The following is an 8900-nucleotide window of genomic DNA, read 5'->3' as shown; positions in this document are numbered from 1 at the left end:
ATTTTTGAGTTGTGGAAACTCAAGATGGAGGATCTATTGGTGGATAAAGATCAGTGGATCGTGGTAGATCTAAGTACTAAACCAACAGGAGTGTTTGATGAAGAATGGAAGAAGTTGGATCGGAAGGCAAAGAGCACAATATGATTGTGTGTCTTACATTTAGTATTGTTGAATGTATCAAGGGAAGCTGGGACAAGTTAGGGACTTTGTACCAATCTAAGTCTCTGGTGAATAAACTGTTCTTGCAAAAAAAGCTGTATAACCTGAGGATGAAAGATGGAGACTTGGTGACAGAGCATTTGAATGCGTTTAATATTGTGGCAAGTCAGTTATCGTCTGTTGATATCAAAATTTCAGATGAAGTTAAGTGCATTAGTTTGTTGTGTTCTTGCTGACGAAGGAGATGAGACGTAAAAATATGGAGAGCTGGAATGGTGATGCCTTATCTTTACGAGAATGGTCCTAGAACAGAAACAAAAATAAGTCATTGAGTGGGAGATCTAAATCTAGAGGGAGATCAAAATCTCTAGGAAAACCTGTAAAGGTGGTGTGCTAGAAATGTGGAAAGGAAGGGCACTAAAAAAGGGACTGTAAATCTAAAGCTCCTGACAAAGGAAATGCATCTGATGATGATCCTTCTGTAGAGGCGAAAACCACCTCAAATGAAGGTGGGGATGTCTACTTGGCTTCTTCAAGTACACATGTAGATCATGAGGCATGGTTGATTAACTCAAGTGCATCTTTTCACTTCACTCCCCATAGATAGTGGTTCTGTGAGTATGAGAAATATGATGGTGGTGATGTCTTCTTAGGGGATGATAGGAAGGTTAGAATCATTGGTCGTGGAAAAGTAAAGTTGAAGTTGCAAGACGAAAGAGTTAGAAGACTTCCGAGTGTTCTACATATTCCTGCATTGTCCACAAATCTGATTTTTGTATGCAAGCTGGATGATGTAGGAGTAAGAAAAGTGTTTGAGAAGGAAACCTACAATATGGCTTGGGAAGCGATGGTATTGATGCAGGAAGTTTGGGTTGGAACTGTTGTTGATGGGTGCAACAGTTCTACGGTTCCTGAAGGTGGAGTAGAAAATCTAGTATTCTCTGGAGAGAGGACCATCCTATGGCATCAAAGGCTTGGACATATTGGAGATAAGGGCCTTTGAATACTTCATGGTAAAGGTATGGTAGAAGGTATGAGTAATAGCTCTCTGGATTTTGATTCCTGTGAAAATTGTGTATATGGGAAGAAAAATCGGGTGAGTTTCTCCTTTGGTGGTAAGAGGGAGAAACATATATTAGAGCTTGTGCACAGTGGTGTGTTTGGACCTATGAAGGTTCCATCACTAGGTAAGTTTGTGTACTATGTATCATTTATAGATGACTTCTCAAGGAATACATGGATATATTTCCTTAAGAAGAATTCTGAAGTTTTTGATAGGTTTAAATAATTTAAGGCTCTGGTGGAAAACAAGACAGAGAAGAAGATAAAACTGCTGAGGACAGATAACAATGAAGAGTTTTGCAGTAAGGAATTTGAAGAATTTTGTAAGAAGTGTGTTATAGCATGGCAGAAGACTACTCCATATACACCTCACCAAAATGGAGTTGCAGAAAGAATGAACAAGATGTTGATGGAAAGGGCAAGAAGCATGCTCAGTGGTGCCGATTTAGGTTAGGAATTCTGGGTAGAGGCCATGGAGATAGCATGTTACCTAGTCAAGAGATCACCTTTATCAGTGTTGGAGGATAAGACTCCATAAGAGGTATGGACTGGTAAGAAACCCTCTCTTTCACATCTGAGGGTATTTGGATGTGATGCATATGTGGATGTTCCAATGGAGAAACGAACCAAGTCAGATAGTATATTTGAGAAGTGCATCTTTATTGGGTTTAAGGATGGTTTAAATCATTATAAGCTTTGGAACCCAGTAACAAGGAAAGTTGTGTACAGTCGAGATGTGGTGTTCAGAGACGTAAAATATGTTATTAAACATGAAGTCCAACCAAAGTAACATGAGGAGATAGAGTTTGAGCTAAAGGAGGAAGAATCAAACTCTACAACAGAGGAGGAATCAGAAGATGAAGAGCCACAAAATCCTGGTCTGAGAAGATCAGTTCAAGAAAGAAGGTAGCTAGAAAGGTATACTCCATCTGCTTTCTATTTGAATTTTTCTTTATCTATTACTGGTCATCTTCCCAGAATTTTGAAGGAAGCAGTATATTCATAGGATGGAAAACTCTCAAAAGAAGCCATGGTTGATGAAATGACATCTTTGCACAAAAATGAGGCTTGGGATTTGGTGGAGTTGCTAGTTGGAAGGAAACCCATTGGAAACAAATAAGTGTTGAAGAAGACAAATGTAGAAGGAAAGGTGGAGAACTACAAAGATCTGTTGGTAGCAAAGGTTATTCCTAGGTGACAGGAATTGATTTTGGTGATATTTTTTCTCCTGTTATCGTAGCTTCAATTATATTATTTTTATCTATTACTGCTACTTTTATTTTGAGGTAGAACAGATGGATGTGAAGGCAGCATTTCTTCACAGGGATCTGGAAGAGGAGATCTACATGAAGCAACCTTGAGGCTTTGTGGTGAAGGGTAAGAAAGAACTAGTATGCAAGTTAAAGAAGTCTTTGTATGGGTTAAAACAGTCACCAAGGATGTGGTATCAGAAATTTGATACATTTATATGGGGACTTGGCTTCACCAGAAGCAAAGCAAATCACTGTGTGTATTTTAAATTAATTGGTCATCGTGTTATTTATCTGGTCTTGTATGTGGATGATATGTTGCTGGTTGGAAATAACAAAGAAATTATCCAGGATTTGAAGACCCAATTGTCCTCCAAATTTGACATGAAAGATCTTGGTGCTGCAAACTATATTTTGGGCATGGAAATTAAAATAGATCGGGCAAAGAGGAAGCTTTGGTTAAACTAGAGGAAGTATGTCGAGAAAATATTGCAGAGGTTTAATATGCAAGATAGTAAATTGGTGAAGGTTCCTATTCCTATAGGTGTAAAGTTATCTGTTGAACAGTGTCTCGAGACACAAGAAGAGGAAAAGAATATGTCCTGTGTTCCATATGCAAGTGCAGTCGATAACCTGATGTATGTGATGGTCTGTAGTTGACCAGACATTACACATGCAGTGGGAGTATTGAGTAGGTTTATGTCAAAACCAGGGAAGGAGCATTGGACATCAGTGAAGCAGGTTTTCAGGTATTTGCATGGCACTAGCGATTATGGTTTGTGCTACTAAGGAAGACCAAGATTGGATAGAGTTTTGGATATCCGTGGCTTTGTTGATATGGACTGGGCTGGAGATCTGGATCAGAGAATATCTACAAGTGGGTATGTGCTTAACCTATTTGGAGGTGCAGTCAGTTGGATGAATAAGAAACAATCTGTAGTCGCACTATCAACTACAGAGGTAGAATACATGGAAGCCAATCATGCAAGCAAGGAAGCAGTTTGGTTGCAGAGATTTTGTTCAAGTATGGGTTTAGTACAGGGAGCTATAAGGATAGATTGTGATAGACAAAGTGCAATTTTATTGGCAAAGAACCCTGCTTACCATTCAAATACAAAGCACATTGATGTTCAGTATCACTTTGTGAGGGATATGATAGAAGAAAAAATGATGTTGCTAGTAAAGGTGGAGACTTTGAAGAATACTACAGATGCATTGACAAAATCTGTGAGCTCTGAGAAGTTCTCCTGGTGTAGAGAAACAACGGGCATTGCAGGGCTGGATAAATGACTAAGATCTCTTGTGGCCCCCTGTGTAAAGAAAACAAGAAGTGGGAGAATGTTGGGTTGTGTTATATTCTTTCCACAACTAGCCCACGTAGTGAATCGGGGGGTTTGAGGGGGTGGGTAGTTCCCCTCTATGGGGTCCCGGGAAATTTTTTTTTGGACCCTATATTAGGTTGGGTGGACCTACCTATGGTTTTCGGTCCATGGTTTTGGGCGCGATGATTTTCATTCCATGGTATTGGATGCTTCAGCATGTATAAATATGTATTGTAACATTGAAAGGAACATAATGAAAAATCAAGCTGGTAGTTCCGATTTTGGGATCCAAGGGAAAATCTCTGTGTATATGTGTTTTATGTGTTATGCTCTCGCATTGTTTATTTTCTATGTTTTAGAATTCGTATGCAAGTAATTTTTGTCCAGGGTTAAAACCTACAAGGAAATGTTTTCAGTTCCCATGTTTCACTTCTCATAATAGAATCATATTCTTTCGTCATAGAATCCATCCGTTCTTTATTCTTTGTAACTTACTTATAATTTAAAGGCTCCATTACATTCATAACTCAAGTCACCAATGCATGATGATTATACCTTATAGTTGTCTAAATTTGTATTGTTGATATATCAAATGCCTCAATTGTCGAGAATGAATATAACAAATACGGTGTCACAATCTTGTATATTTCTCTTTCCATATAATTCAAATATCCCTAATGATTTCTAAAAAATATATCTGAAACCCATATATGGATTTTAATCAAATAATTGAACAATGTATAGTATGCATGTCTCTTAACAATGAAAACCAAATATCTAGTGCACACCCTTTCACTGTGAACATGAGAATATGTGAACTTCAATGTTGGCCTCTCTTCTATAATGGGTGGCGCCCTTCCTTATCTTATCACTGATGTAGATTTAGTATTTTACATCCATCAAAATAAACTCCATTCTCTTTTGATCTAGGATTTTATTGGGATAATGTTGCAAGCTATTTTGCATATCTCAAGCCATAAAATGAGCACAAGACCATGGGAAACCCTAGTAGAATCCTAATCACTAGTGGCATAGGGTACATGGGAAGAATGATGGTAATGCCTATATTAAGCTTAAGACACACTACATTTATTCTTGTATTATTTTTTCATGTCATTTTCAATATTCATAAAGCACATATTGTTGTTTTCTTAAAATAGATTTCTGAAAATATTTGTAGCACACCATGAATCACCAAAAACATGTTTAACAATTTTTACTCTTAAAAACCTTAAAATGATTATTTTTACTAGAAACTCCTCTATAAAAATTCAATCAAGAAAATACTCTCCAGTGAATATTGCGTCATCGAAAACATAACACATTTTCTTATGATAATTTAATATGAGATTGTCCTCAAGGTTGCACTTTAATAAAAGAAATAATTTTTCTTTCTTTGATAATTTGATTCTTCCCCAAATTATTATTTTAAAATTTGGTTTGTGTGAACTCTTGTCATAAATTTCACTCCCACAAATTAATATGATGGATAATTTTAATACCAAACTCACAAGATTCTAGGATTGAACTCTTTGTTTTCACCCCATTTTAGTCATAGGAAAATGAATTTGTTCAATTTGCTGACTTCATTGACATTTGGTTGTTGTCTTCTTTTTAACTACCTTTCTAAAAGGTAACTTGAACAATCATGGTGGATCTATGCATTTGTGCATTAGATTCCATCATCACATGCTTATTCCTTTTGCGGTTATCATATTAGGGAAATTTTGAGGTCTAAAATGAGATTCATGCGGAAAATTATAAAATAATAGTTAAAATAATAAAGTAAGAGTTATGGATTTTTAAATAAAAAGAGTGGAAACTATTTTTTTAATGTATATTTGACTTATATGCTTATATTTTTACTCAAATGTAAAGTATAGACACCAATTGAATGTGGAATTAAATTCCACATCCAAGAGTACCCACTACACATGCTTTTGTAGACCTAGATAGGAAAACAATTGAGAATACATGAAAAAAGTGTATTCAATACACATATTTTCATGTATTCTTATTTTTCCAGTGTGGGTCTACTCAAAAGTATGCAACAAACTTTTTCATGTATTCTTAATTTTTTTTTATGTGGATCTACTCAGAAGTATAAAAAGTGGGTATTTTTTGGATGTGGAATTGAATTCCTCATCCAATGGGTTTCTACACTTGAAATTTGAGTAAACATATAAGGAGATAAGCCAAAAATACAATTAGAAAATGAATTTTTCATGTTTTTCCTCTAAAATATTCTCTCCTTGGTATGACATTATCATCTTGAATCCTATTGGTTCTTTTAAAGTTAGTTTTGTTAGCATATTTTTTGTTTTGAGGCTCATCTTTTACCTCAAAAATCCCCTAATCGAGATGGAATTACAGGTGATTCACTTGGTAGAGGTTCTCTCATGTAATTACTATAATGGTTTGGGATAATGATGGCTCTCTCGAAAAACAACAATTTTTTCTCTCAACTCTCATTTTCTTGGTTCATTGCAATGGTAGCTTCATAAATAGACCCAAATGTCATGGATTATATCTTATATACCACAATATTTGGATATTTTGATTTAGATACATCACACTCAAGGTGCTCATGCTAATAGATTATGCACCAAGAGAATATCTTAAACCACATCTTGTAGGAGATTTCACCCCTCAAATGATGTACTTCAATCATGAATAATACAACTCAAAAAATTATTATGAGATAAATACCATGACACATGGCTTTTTCACACAGATATTACATGGATATTATATTACAAAGTGCTTATGATAGATTCCACAACTTCTACAACTACCTTTTTTAACACTATAGCTCCTTCAAGTCTCGCACCCTATCATCCTAGGGCTTATCCTCTTATACCAAAGAGATAAATAAAATGCTACTATGAAACTCTCAACATGATATGTAACACCCTTTTAATTCCCACATTTTGTAACATGTAATAAGGACTAATGATTTTGGGATGACTAACCTGGATATTTTTCCATATTTAAATTGATCCAATAATAATCTTTATTTAATATATTAATTCTAAAGAAGCAAAAATGAAACATAGATATTGATTCCTCGGAGGGAATCTTTCTTTAACGAAAAGTTGTAAAGGGGATTTGTGAAGTTTCCTATCTATTTGAATTAATTGTGCAAATGTGTGATTTGGAAGTTGAACTACCCATATAGTACTAATTATGAGAAGAATGGGGAAGTGGTACAATATTTCTCCAAATATATGGGAAACATACCCATTTGGAGCCTTCAAAATTGACCATGTAGTCTAATACAAGGCTGAAAATTTCTCATGCAAGAAGAGGGTATGGTTGTGGAGAAATGATGTCAAAGAGAAAAGAGACAAACGAGAGTGTAGTGGAGGAGTGCAAGGGAACTGCATACAATTGAACTGGAGAACAACAATGGGAGTTAAACTAGACCTCATATCATGTTGTGATGTGACTCTTAAAAGGGGGTGACTAAGGACCCATTGAGTCATAATCAACTTATGTGTAATTTTGATTTTAAATGAGTTAATTAAGGAGATCAATGTAGAAACATTCCATATAAGTCAAAGTGTCACGAGGAAATTATAAATGGTTTGTTTCCTTCAAGAACATGAGGTAGTGAAAAAAAATAGAATTATTGATGGATTTCTATAAGATTCAAGGGATCCCCTTCTATGCTAAACAGGTCAATGATAGTTGTACTTGATGTGTTAGTAGGCCTAGACTTTGTGACTGAAAAGAAGAATCATAATTCTTGCATTTGAAGGAGAGTGGCCTTCATGTTTTCTACACTCATTTTGAATTATGTAAATCCATGAGAGAATTTTTCCCTTGAGGAATTAGATCTAGCTTGGGGGTGGCCTACTAGAAGAAATATTACAATGTAGATAAGACCATGGTTCCATGGAGAGTGTCTCTCCCTTATTTAATTTGTTATAAGCATTAGTAACAAAGATTATCTTATTTTCTATTAATGAAATGAAATTACTATTTAGTGTTGTTATTTTCCATGTTGGATTACTATTGATGTTTGTAATCATGATTTGAAATTTTTCATTATGGTTTACTATGTATTTTTTTAATGATTAGGGGAAGATTGTAATGATCAGGGGAAGGTTGCCATGATGATTTAATGTGCATGTTTGTTATGATGAGATAAAATTTGTTGTGATGGTTTACTTAGTATATTTATAATGAAAAATGGGAACAACGTTTGGTTATGCTTAGTTGTTAGCTATTATTTCCCCATGTATGACCTCATTATACATAAGTATTTCCTAGAATTAAATGTTTCCTATGAGAAATTTTGTGAAGTGGTATGTATATGTTGGTTGGATGTTTGTATGTTTTTATATATGTATTAATGTGAATGCCCTTTCCCAGGCTAGTTGTGGGATAGAATAGATGTGATTGCATCTTTGTTTCAATGAGAAGAATTGAAGTTTTTCTCTACTTAAGGAGACATTGTTCGTCACGAGATAATCTAGGATAGTGGCCTTCCATTTTCTGAGTGTTTGAAGTGAGAAGTGTAAAATTACAACCCCATAGTATTGAGATCATACCATATAAATTAGCGAAAGATAGAAATAATTTCCTATTGGCCATTCTCATGTCTCTCTTTTGTGGAGTTTATAACTTGAAGGCCGTTTCTTGGAGTTTCTTTTCTAGGACAGAGAATTTTTTTGAGTCCTCATTGGTATGTAGATAATATTTATTTCTTATTGGAGTCCATTTTAGACTCTTGAACTAGGCTGAGAAGCTCTATTGATAGTTTTGAAAATATGGGATTGGCTCATTGAATTAAGGATTATAGAGTAAAATTTTTAGAAATTTTGGGATTGGTTTCTTTATCCATATCTCCTAGTCACATAGGTGAATAATGGGGGCTAGGAAAAAAGATTAATTGGTCGGGGTCTAAGCCCTAGAGGAAGGCATATTGGATATTAGGTTATCAAGATATCATTATCAAGGACACTCCAAACAATCACTAGTTCAAAATATTGGTACTGATATATCATGATAATATCTCTCATCAAATAGATAATTTCTCATCATTGACCATAGTGTATCAACCTTATAGACTATGGGATGTGTATTTATAATCCATTTAGTG

Source organism: Pinus tabuliformis, chromosome 7 (assembly GCF_031772625.1).
Source record: "Pinus tabuliformis cultivar Carrire ecotype Pingquan chromosome 7, CPIR1, whole genome shotgun sequence".
Lineage (NCBI taxonomy): Eukaryota > Viridiplantae > Streptophyta > Pinopsida > Pinales > Pinaceae > Pinus > Pinus tabuliformis.
Note: the sequence above shows the minus strand (reverse complement) of the source record.